Source organism: Alligator mississippiensis, chromosome 8 (genome assembly GCF_030867095.1).
Source record: "Alligator mississippiensis isolate rAllMis1 chromosome 8, rAllMis1, whole genome shotgun sequence".
Taxonomy (NCBI): Eukaryota; Metazoa; Chordata; order Crocodylia; family Alligatoridae; genus Alligator; species Alligator mississippiensis.
The window spans coordinates 21,688,417-21,700,782 of NC_081831.1; positions in this window are offsets into that span (position 1 = coordinate 21,688,417).

Sequence of the window (12,366 nt, forward strand, 5' to 3'; positions counted from 1 at the left end):
GCTTTATGTAAATGGAAGCAAAAGACAGGAAATGTGATTTAAAGACAGGAAGCAAAGCAGCTGATAGCTGCCTCACAATCACATCCTGTCTACTGTCTCACTTGAAATGTTGTGAAAGGCACATTGTGCATCTTGGATGTCCTTTACTAGCAAAACTAACAGGGGTGTGCAAAGCAGGCCCTAATTGATTCGGATTTGATCCAAATCAGGGACAGTGATTCGATTCATTGATTCAGATCACTGTCCCAATTTGATTCTGTTGAATCTGAATCTGAAGATTCGATGCTGATTCAGAGAATCAGCGATTCAGCCATAGACACAGCTTTAAAAGTTTTTTCTACATACCTTGAGGTGCCAGCACTGCTTGTGAATGCTGCGATGCTGGGGTGGATGGAGCGTCCCACAGGAGTGCGGGCTGGCCCTCCACATGCATGGCAGCAAATCCAGAAGTGGACCGGAAGTACTTCTGGTCCGCTTCCAGGTCTGCCTGGGGGGGAAGGAGCCATGGGCCCCCATGCTCCCCTGGCTCTGCAACTGGTGCCCCAGCCCACAACTGCAGCCCCCCCTGCACAGATCCAGGGCATGCCCCCCATGCCCTCCCAGGGTGTGCACAACAGCAGGAGCTGTTCCGTGCCCCCCAGACAAGCCACGGCCCTGTCCTGCTCCCTGCCCTGGCTAGGCAGCACCTGTCCCAGCCCCTGCCCCACTCCCTCTCTCACCACAGGGGCTATTGATCTGCCCTCCCCCCTCCCCGTCCACCACAACAGACTTACCAGCAGCTGTATCAGAAATTGGATCAGTATCAGCTAACCCCCAAAAATCTCTATCAGTGCACCCCTATCAAAAACATTCTTATGTATGGTCTTGCAGACTTCTTTGCAACAGAAGAACTGTTCCATTATTTTTCTGTAGTCAAAACACTTAAGAGCTGCCATTTTCTAAAGGGTGCCTTGAGTCTAAAGAGATTGAGAACCACTGTAAGAGAAGCTTTTGTAAAATAAAACAGCAGAGTAAAACTGGTGGGTCAGATCATATCCTTAACTGATGCAAATTGGCATAATTCTATTGACTTCAATAGAGCCACAGCTCTACTGAAATGCATTTTTTTTTGCCTTGCTCAGATGTTAAATGGGTTAACTAATTGATGTTTTTACAAAACACTGTAAGAAAGACCTTACATATTTTTTGGTTCTTCTAACTGACACAGTGTCCTAGGTATACCCTAACCTGAACCTTCTGGCTGCTGATCACTTTTAGTGGCCTTTCCCCACAGCCTCTCCAGTTAGAGATATTGCAGTTATATCAGGGCTGTTCAGCTTCTAAGCCGCCCAAGGGCCACATGCTCCACAGGCTGCAGCAGCAAGAGCCATGCACTGGGGGCTGTTGGCTGTCCAAGTTGTATGTCATGCACACACACTGAGCTCCCGCTCCCACCTTCAGCTGTCTGGCCACAGCCTTCTCCATTACATCTGCACTGCATTGCACAGGTACTCCAGTCCCCAAACACCACGGATTGCACCATGCCATGCTAAGCCACCCTACCCCCTGGGGCAGGGGCATGCAGCAGAAGCCAGAGAAAAGAAGGAGAACCCTGAGCCTCCAGTGCTGCTGCAGCTGGAGCAATAAGGGCATCTGCTGCTGGGTGGGAACCTTGGGGCATGTTAACCCATTGCAGGCTACATATGGCACATGGGCTAGCAGGTGGATAGCCCTGTATTACATATGTGATGTGGTTTTGTGTGTTACAATATGGTCTTCCCCCATTCTTCCTTCCTTTCCCATGTTGTCTGTCTCAGACCCTTTTCTGGTTTCTACTACCATAGCATCTCAGCACAGCTATCACTGTAGTTATCCTCATACCAATCCTAGGACAGCTGAGGCATCAAGAGAGTGCAGTCTGTATCTTACACTTATGTAGTACACATCCAACTCCCATTAGTTTCAATACAAGTTAGGAGCCTAGTAAATACCAATAAGTATCTGGGCCTAACCAACATTGCCTAGGCCATGCAAAGGAGTGGTGGAAGAGAGAACTGAACCTTTGTCTCCCAAGGAAGTGTTCCAACCCCCAGATCATACTGCCTCAAAGTCCTCAGCTCCCTCTTGTTGGACCTTACTACCACCACCAGAAATAGCATACATAATGTTGTTACATTTTCAGCTGCATCAGGGCCCTATCAGAGCAGAAGGAGCAGCTGTGAGAAGTTTCATGCTTCATGTAACCTGCCAGCATCAGCTAGTCTCTTGGCAAATTACCCACCTTTGTAAAAGTATTGGAAAAAAAGTCCATACAAGTAAAGAATATACTTTATTGAGCAATATTATTATAAAGGGTTTGATCTTACATTCTCTCTGTCCATAGAACATATTGACTTCAATGGGCAAGACTGCCAGATTGTTTTTGAAAACACTGGATTTTTTTTTCTTTTCAAATGTTTGGGTTTCTTTAAATGTCTGAATGTCTGGTGTTTCTACTTGATGCTTATTAATGACACATCTTCCAAACCTTAACTCCAGCCTAACTACCTTGTCTGGGAATGCTGTCATATCTAGTAGAACCGTGGCTATAAAGGATGACTTTGACATAGCCATATTAGTCTGGCTGAGACAGAAACCCTGCCAACAACTGGTGAATCAAAACATTCTTTACAAAAAAACTCTTATTTGCCCTTCTCCAACAGGCAGGCTTTTACCCTGTTAATAAAGAACCAGTATTGAGATCCATGTTTCCCAAGAGGTCTGTTTTGCCTGCCTGGTTAACATGGATTTAAAAATAAATGTTTGCTTTGAGGTAGTTTCTGGCTGTGCCTCATTGTAATTGGAGTTGCTCCCACACATTCTCTGAGGGGCTCTGAGATTTCAGCATCACAAAGGATCAGTCAATTAGCATTAGTTCCTTCACAATGCATCCATGTCTCCCACCTGGTCAAGACAGATTTATATTTCCCCAGCAAAGACCAGCCATTGAAAAACAGAAGAGAAAAAGAAAGCTTTAATGTATTCCACTCAAATAGGTGTCTCTCAATGGGGAAAAGGAAGGCATATTCAGACAAGAGGGCATATTTCAAAGGCAAGTTCCCATGATGGTGAAAAAGATAGGGGCTAGAATTTGGAGGGGGGGACAGACAGAAAAGGAGACTCAGATGTTTTGTGGATGTGTTGTCTGGGGAGTTTGTGTGATAGGATAGGATGGCTATCATGGATGGAAAGGCCTGATAGGATAGAATCTGTGGGCACTGACAGAAGTGATGATTTGTCATGCTATTGGCCACTGAAAGTGCCCTACAGTTTTGCACTGACCGAAGTGTATGGCTGCAGAGCACTTTAAAAAGTACCCGATCATGCAACAAATTAACCCTCATTACACAAAGGTTCAGATGACGGCAGTCCAAAGTGGAGTGCCTTCATTAACTTCTGCTGGTGAGCACCAGGAGCAGGGCTAGGCTGAAGCAGCCCAGTCCTGTCTCCCATGTTGTCTTCAGGATGGGAGTGGGGAAGGGAGGGGAGAGAGTTCTGTCTGGGTTTTGTCCAGCATGTGCTGGAGGGTGGAGTGGGTGAATTGGGGTGCCCCCCTCCCCCCCGGAACCACCCCTGAGGTCGGGGGCACCAATCCACCCACCCCCCACTCCAGTGCAGGCTGAGCAAACACCAGAACAGACCTCCCTCCCTTCTCTTCTTCTTCCCCCCTCCCGCAGCCATCCTGAAACAACACTTAAGCTGTCTGAGCGGGGGAGCCTAGGGAAAGAGGCTGTAGACACGCAGCTTCTCTCACTGGATTGGCCGTAAAATGGAGCTCAATTCTTCACCCTCCCAATCCAGCAGTGAATAGCTGTTGAATCGGGTTGGTTTAACTCATAGCACTTTATGTGAAGTGCCATGAGTTAGACCAGGGAGCTGCACATCTGTCAGTGCCCTGTGAGTCTTGTAAGAGGCAAGTTTCTCACTGACCATGTGATGAGGATGGAGGATCCAGGTGACAGGAAGTTATGGGTGGCTGACTACAAGTGGGTTGCTTAGCTTGCTTGGTTTCTGCAGATGAGTTTTGCTCCCTGAGCAGTTCCTCAGCCATTCCCCTATGCCAAGTCTCCAGATCCTGGAGGAGCCCCATGGGCTGGATCACTCAGCTCCATAGTCTGGATCTGGCCCGTGGGCTGAGGTTTGAGTACCTCCGGTTTATACCAGTCAATATCCTTATGATTATACAGTCCTAGCAGATTGTACTGCATTATGCGAGACTGTGTTGCAGGTTCCTTTTACCCCTGCTACTAAGAGATGGTAAAGGCAGCACAGCAGAACAAAGCAGCAATCAGAGGAGCTGAGCTGCTTGCCATACAATAAGCAGCAGTAAGACAGATGCCTATAGTGACTATGGGGGAGCATGTTACACCACAGTAGTCAAGTAGTAAATGTAAGGCATGAGGAGCAGGCTGAAACCTGCCTGGGATGAGCTAGAGATCATGTGACTGTAAATGGTGGTGCCTCTGGGAGATACAAGCCAGTCCCTGGGCCAGGTCTGCCCGTGTGATAGGGCGGGACATCTGGTTCCAAAATGACAACACACCTCCCCCCCCCCAAGAAGTCCTTCCAGGGCAAGGGGTGGGACCTCTGGTGGCAAAGGTCAGGAGTTGTGGTGGGACTTCTGGTTCCAAGATGGTACCAGGGGGCAGGGCACCTGCCAAGAGCCAGGGCTTAACAGTTTGCAAGAGATGGACTCCTTATACTGCAATAGGTCAGGACCTGCCTAATTTGCAGGGGCTGCCCCCCAATTTCACAGGCAGTACATGGGCCTGGGCAGCCATTTCATGGATGGGGCATGGTGGGCCCTCCCAAAATCGGTCTGGCGGAGGGGCCTCAGTGGCCCCGCCATTCACCACCAATTGGCTGCAAGGTCTACCTGTCATATGGTCCTGCCCCCATGATTTCTGAATCACGCAAGAGCTTTAGGATGGCAGCTAATCTCAAGAAGACTGGTCGTGAACTAAGGGGTGAAAGAACCAATATCTGATATCAGTCTGGAGCAGGCTTGTCCAACATATGGCCCGCGGGCCACCATGCAGCCCACGAAGCCATTTTATCTGGCCCGAGGCAGCACCACCACGGAGTGTGGAGCTGCGGTGGCGGGGCAGTGGTGAGGTGAGGCAAGGCAGGCAGGGCCAGCCCGTGGGCCCCAGCCAACAGCAAGGGGAGGGGAGCCGCTTACCCCCGCAGGGCCGGGCTCATCAGTGAGCTGGGTCCTGCTGCCGCTGCCCCGAGGAGAGACAGCAGTGATAGACTGCAAGGGTGGAAAGAAGCCGTCAGTGAAAAATGAATAAGTAGGAGACAGGAAAAGAGCAAAGAGGGACACAGAAAGAGTGACAGGAAGTCATGGAAAAGAAAATAGGTCGAAATTAGAAAAAACAAAAGGAAAGCAGGGGGGAAAAGGCCTAAGGGAAACAGGACAGTGATAATAGTACAAGGTGAGAGAGGCTCTCAAACAAAAAGGAAAAGGAGGAAATCAGGAAGACAAAAGGCAGAACAAATAGGGAGGAGGGGAGGAAAGGTTGGGGAAAAAGAAGAACGTAAGAGGTGGGGTCAGGTAGGTGCCTGGTGATGAATCAGATGTCAGGCAGGTTGCAATGTGTCATAAACCAATGTCTATGTTAAGGCCGTGAAATATTGAGTCTGTGAAAATAAAAATAAGCATCTTTGTCTGTATAGGTTTTATTTTTTTATTTATTCAAAACATACCACCAGGATGGGAAAAGAGGATGCAAATGCAGGAGCCAGGGAGCCAATCTCCCCACCCCACGACTGCATTACAGGCAGTGATGATGCCAGCTCTGCTGTGCGGACCCTGCAAGGGAAGCCTTGCACTGGGGGGAAGGGAAACCCCCACAAGACCCCACATAGCTGCGGCAGGGTCCCAGGCAGGCTCAGGGGAGCAGGTAAAACCTGAAGGGCAGCAGGAATTCACCTGCAGCCCCCCCGCCCCAGCCCCAGCACTGCAGGGAGCGCTGACACTCTGGGCTAGGGGGGTCATCCCAGAGACCCCCAAAAGTCCCACCCAGGGGCCCATGCACACCGAGGAGTGGGTAAAACAACCACCAACCCCACGCCCCACAGCACACAGAGCTCATACTGAGTGAGGGAGGGAAACCCTCCATAAGACCTCCCAGAAGCCCCCCAGACCTTGGGCAGCATGTGGATTGCGGGGTGGACACTGCCCCCCATATCTGCTTCAGCAGTGTGGCCCGTGCCACCACCACTCTCCCAGCACCAGAGCTGGAGCTGGGGCTGCAGCTGGTACCCCTGCCAGCCCTGGAGACTCCCAACAACCTCCATAGGTGGTTTTCTTGCTGCTTTCCACCTGACTACCACTTATGCATTTCATGCCCCCACCCCCTGCCATTTTTACTGAGGAGTTGGGAGTGGAGGATCTCAATTATACAAGGTTGGGGTGGGGGAACTCTTGGGACACTCTTCCCTGCCTAGAAATTGCAGCTGAGAATGTGACAAGACACTCAAGTGATTTCTCTCTCTCTCTCTTCCCCCCCCCCGCCCCCCAGCGCGCCAGAGTGAGGCTGTTCAGTTTGGGTTGCCGGCCCACTAGGTGATAAGAATTTTGTGATCTGGCCCCACATTCAAAAAGGTTGGATACCCCTGGTCTGGAGGATAATTCTCTTGGCGTTGTTGACAGTTTTTGCTACTTGGGTTCTACAATCAGTGGAAATCTTGACCTTCAGACTGAACCAATAACAGAATTGGAAAAGCAGCTAAGAATTTCAGACTACTACAGAAACACACATGGAATAACAGCAAACTATCAACTAAGGTGAAGATGTGAATTTATGAGATTTGTGTGCCATCATCCCAGTTTTATGGTTCAGAAATGTGGACTACATATGCCAGGCATATCAAGAGACTAAACAGCTTCCACATGAGGTATCTGCATAAGATCCTGAAAATAAAGTGGGAAGACAGAACACCAAACAAAGGTACTAGAGCATGCAGGACTGACACACTTAGAAACCACTATCAAGGATGTTGCAATGAATCAGCCATGCAAGGAGAATGGGAGAAGACCATATCCCCATGAAGATTTTGCATAGTGAGATTCAGGATGGCTCTAGAAAGCAGGGTTGTTCTATATGGCAGTACCACAATGTGTGCAAGAACTATATGAAGTCATTCAGTATCAATGTAGAAAGCTGGGAAGAGCGTGCAGAACCCCATCCCATCTGGAGGGAACACCTGGCACTGGGTGCTCAGCATGAAGCAGCTTTGATCCAGAGGATGGAAGCAAAGCAGGAAAGAAGACAGCAGCATTTTGTAAACTTGGACTCCATCTCAAACAACACATCTATCTCTCCCCCCCCACCCCCCCCTTGCCACCAATGGCTTCTCTGTGTCAGAAGGTCCCAAAGCTATAACTTGCAGGGGGCCCCAAAAAACTGTGGGCCAGCCCTGCAGCTCTTCCTCACCTCCTTCTCCCGCTGGAAGGGGCAGATGTCTTCCCGCCGCCCCCCTGCCGCAGCTCGAGACCCTTTGAAATATTCATGCAACCCACTTTTGGGTCGCAACCCACAGGTTGAGAAATGCTAATCCAGAGGATTGACAGTTGCCTACTGGGTATGCCAGTCTCCCACTTACATTTTTGTATTGGAAGTGGCTGTCACACTAACACAAAGGATGCCACTGTCAGCCATGAGTGCTCAGAGACATGGATGCTTTGGGGGGTCTGTACATGTTCGACGGAGCTGGTAAACAAGATTACATGCCCCCTGCTCTGGGATCTGTGCTAATCTCTGTACATATTAGGCTACAAAGGTCTTTTTCAATGGTAGTTAACTAGACTAGTCCACAAAATAAACAAGCAAAGCAAGGCAGCAATAACGCTTGTGGTCTCCTCCTGTTCTCTGAATTACATGGTGTGGCCCAAGGACAGGGACTTCCTTGGAGAAAGCCAAGGAAAGGCCAAGTCCATGTGGTCTGCATGTTGTTGCTCTGCAGCACACTACGTTCTGGGCATTGGCTGGAGGAAGGTGCTCTGGGGAGATGCTTGTATGTATGTTTTAAGGTCTGTCTAAATAGTTCAATACGGAGTTGTGTAGGGATATTCTAGATAAAATGTTCCCAATACTCAAGTTATCTGGGTTAGCCCAGTGTTTTGACTAGGCTAATGTACTCTGCTTCTCAGCAGAGCTAATTGGCTAGAGTGAAGCATTATGCTAAGGAGCATCAACTGCCTCCAGCTACCTGAATGACACTATTCAAAACCAGTAGTATCTCTGGTCACATTTTCTCAGTGACTTGAATACATGCATGGGGGTCTACTCAATTAGCAATTTTGCAGATTTCATGGAAACTACAAAAATCAGCTTAAAAGAAAAACTTAATAAAAATAAAATGCTGGCTCCCCAGTGGAAGCTAGTGATTCTTGCTGTTGTGGCTTGACTTCACAGCCTGCCCAGGGGTGGGGGGAAGGCACCGGCTGGCAGGGCTACACAAAGGACAGCAGACAAAGAAATACCATAACCACCAATGTGGGTTTCCTATGGGCAGGGAAAAATGATAAATGTGGCATGGGGTAGTACCCTGACTGATGTAGCTCAATTAAAATGGCACTGTGTTATGGAGGGTTGCACCCTTGTCTGCTTGTGGATAGGACTTCCTACAAGAGCCTCATTGTTAGCCTCCCACTTTGATTTCCAGTGGGAGGGACTGCGATATTCACTGACTTTATGGAAATGGGAGACTCCTCCCTAGCTTGCTCCTGTAACCCTACAGCTGAGGGCAAGTGAAACTTGGGGGCATCCAAACCCCAAGCCTCCAGGCTTGGGCCTGCACATAGGATGCCCGCCAAGGGACTTGGAAGTATCTGAAGCCCCAGGAGGGAGTGGAGGATGCTTGCTGGTAGCAAGGCCACATATGGTTCTTGAATGGTTCACATGGATTTCGAATTGATTTGGCTGATTTGACTTGGGACATGAAAAATTTTCCTTAAAAAAAAAAGAAGGCAGACAAGATGGCAGCCATCCCCTCATCCTTCCTCTCCAGCTGGGGCCTCTCTGACAATCACTGCTAAGGGGTGGGGCCAGCAGAGAACATCCAGAAAATATCCGTGAAATTTGCTCTTTATGCTGCGACCAGACCGTGAGGATTGTTTAGTCTCGCCATGATTTAAGTAGGTCCCATACATGCACCATGAAGCTGCTTTCAAACAGGGGACTAGACCTTAGCTGTTTTGGTTTCAGCAAGGTAAGAACAGGAGCAGCATAGGGCATGGCAGGGGGTGAGGGTGGGGAAGTGAGCAGGGAAGGTCTAGGGGTGGGATTTGTACACTTGTTCTGAGATGGTAGGCCAGATTTCCTTATTTAACTCATTTGGACTTTTATTTGTATTTAACTAGTTCCTTGCCAAGCAGTGAAGGTGCTCATGGCATACAAGGCAATCTCTGAACTGCTGGGGATATGAATATGATCACTGCTTTCACACAGCTGCTTCCGCTGCTGGCCTGGAGCCAGGCAAGGGGCACAGGCATGGGAGGGACGTAGTCATGCAAGGGCTCGCTCCTTGTGTCCTACACAGTTAATGGAGAAGGTAGAAACACAGCATTTTGGAGCCAGCCACATTCAGAGCTGCTGAAGAATCTCAACCTCCTGGCGACAGAGCTGGGCTCATTCCCGGGAGCTGGTCAGAGCAGAAGGTATGTTGTGCAGGTATCCAATGACAGCAGGCTAGGAAGATGATGAGGCAGGGTGTCTGGAGAAGGGAAGTCTGCCCTAATGATGATTACATCATGTATGTCAGACACTTCAGGCTCCAGTCCTCCCTATAATGCTATCTTGGTACAGAGGCATCCTCCAAACCCAGCTCAGTACATCCTGCCCCCTTGTGGAATCGGTTAGGCATGCCACCATTATAACTGCTTGTACCACACGTCTTCAGATCTCTCTGGCCTCTGCCGACTGCAAGAACACAGCCAATTTGCGTTCAGTTCAGTGCAGTCACAGGAGAGTCACATTGGTTTGTTCTCACTTGGAAACTACGTGGTTCCATCTTGCTTCGCTCTTCTTTAGACCGACATGGAACATACATGCGGTGAGATCTAAACAGAATTATCTTCTCCCTAGTCTCTAAACTCCCAAATTCCTGGAACACTATGTCTTCAGTAGAGTCTGACTGGGTGATTGGCATTCAGGTTATCCAAGCAAAGGTGTGAGCTGACAACCTACAAAATCTGACCTGAGTTATTGTATCATCTGTCGCATCTCCCCAATCCATCCTAGGACCCCTAGAGCACATCCCACAGTTCTTTGGGCTACAGTAAGTTGAACTTTTTTTCCCCAGGAAATTTTAGGAGAGCTTGTCTATCTGGCTGAGGACTTGAAAGAAAACACTGGAAGACAACCAGCATTTGATGCTTTTAGTTTGCATCCACATTGCAAAGAGGATGAGATACCAACTCAAGTGAAAGTGGATCTTAACCACTAGCCTGTAGACCAGGACATGCTAACTAGTCCAGGCTGAAAGCACCATCACACTTGGGTCACAGAGATCAGTGTGGATGACAGGAAGGTCAGGAACAGCATCTGAGTAACATCCTAGGCTGCCTCTGGAATGAAGACAAATTCTAAATGATTTTTTTTCAGTTTGCTTTTCCTCTGTACCTTCATCCTCAGCAGAAGACTGCCCAGGCTGCTGCCACACAGGGCTGTACTCAAGCCTTCAGCATCAGGGAACTGGAAGACTTTGTCAGAGCCCATTTCCCCACTTGCTGCAGTCTGTTAGCAAACACCTCCAACTTCTCTAATAATGACAAGCTTCAATTACTTCTTTAATAACTGGATAATTGGGGTGGGGGGCAGGGGAAGGAAGAGGATGTAGCAGAGTGCTCTGGCCCTTCAAGGGAAAGAAGATAGCCTTGGGGTAGGGGCCCAGCTGTCAGTGATTAGCTGGCAGTTAAAATCCCAAGACAAGAGAGAGTAAGCAGCTTGAGCTGGAGAAGGAGCAGTTTGTAGCCAAAGGCAGACTGAAACACAGATGCGTGTGCTTCTGGGATGGGCTAGAGTGAAAGGGCCCTCTCCTACTGTCTGGAGAAAGGCCAAAGGTTTTCCTTCTTGTTTTGGACAAGGTTTTTTTTGTGTTATGAGGGCTGGAGGGCAGGGGCTTCTAAGGGGACAGAGCCAGTCTGTGTGGGAACAGGCACATCAGCTTCTTGCAGGGGAAGGTGTCCTCCTGTGGGTGAAAGTGTCCAGCCAAAGTGGCTCATCAGGGAGGGAACTGAGGTGGTCTGAAGAGCTTTAATAAGCACCCCGGTTCATAATGGCTCTTGTGGCAGCTGGGTGATTAGCCTTCCAGAGCCTAATCACTGCTATTCTGAAGATGCTAATTAGATGTTAAATACACAGCACCAGCCTACACAGAAAAAAACACTTGGGAGCTTGTTAACATTTACATTATATTAATTCCCTACTTGTATTTTATTCCCAGCATGCAGGACCCTGGAGACTTATGGGACATGGAAAGTAGTTGTGAGCTCAAAACCAAGCCTTTCTGTCCTCCCACAGCAGCCATTGACTGAAAGCCTTGAGGTATGATCTGCCAACTAGGGCATGGCGAGCTGTGGGTGGTGACTGGCTCACCTCTGGGCAAATGCTTACTTTCTCTTTCACTGGCATTAGCATTAAGAAAGGACTATAGCAATAAAGCATGAAGTGCTGTATGTTCAGGCCCCAAGGAAGGGGTGGGTATTTTGGTATATTCTCTTTAGTGGCCTTTTCTAGCAAGGATGAGAGTCCAGGCTGTGCACTGCTTTCCAGTTTCCAACACTTACTGATGTCAGGAGAGGTCTGGGATGGAACAAGGTGAAAGTGGCAGCTGTGTACAAAGGCAGCTTCTTAGCACCTTGGTGAGAGGGTGGGAACTGCCTTACCTTCCTATGAATGTGGCAGTGCTGATTGTAACTTCTGTCTGTTGCAACTATCTTTTGTTCTGTTTATGCACCACCCAGGAAAATGCAGACCTGGTGCATGACAATGTTTTGGGCACTTCTGCTCAAGATGAATAAATAATACTTAAAGGAGAGGTAGCTCTTAGCTGTCTGGGAGCAATGAAAGCAGCAGCCTCTGAAGAATGGAGAAAGAAGTACATTTAAATAATTTTTCCCCAGCCCAACTACACTGGCATACATACCTGTTTATTACTGTATTTTCTTGCATGACACACAACTTTTCCCCCAAAATTAGCTGCTGGAAATTGGAGTGCATGTCTTAAACAAGGAGCAGGAATTCCTATAACTCTAATACAATCCCAAAACTGGAGTCACTCAACAAAGCTAGAATCAGATTTCAATCCCAGGACAAAGACAATGGAGTCCCTCTGGCT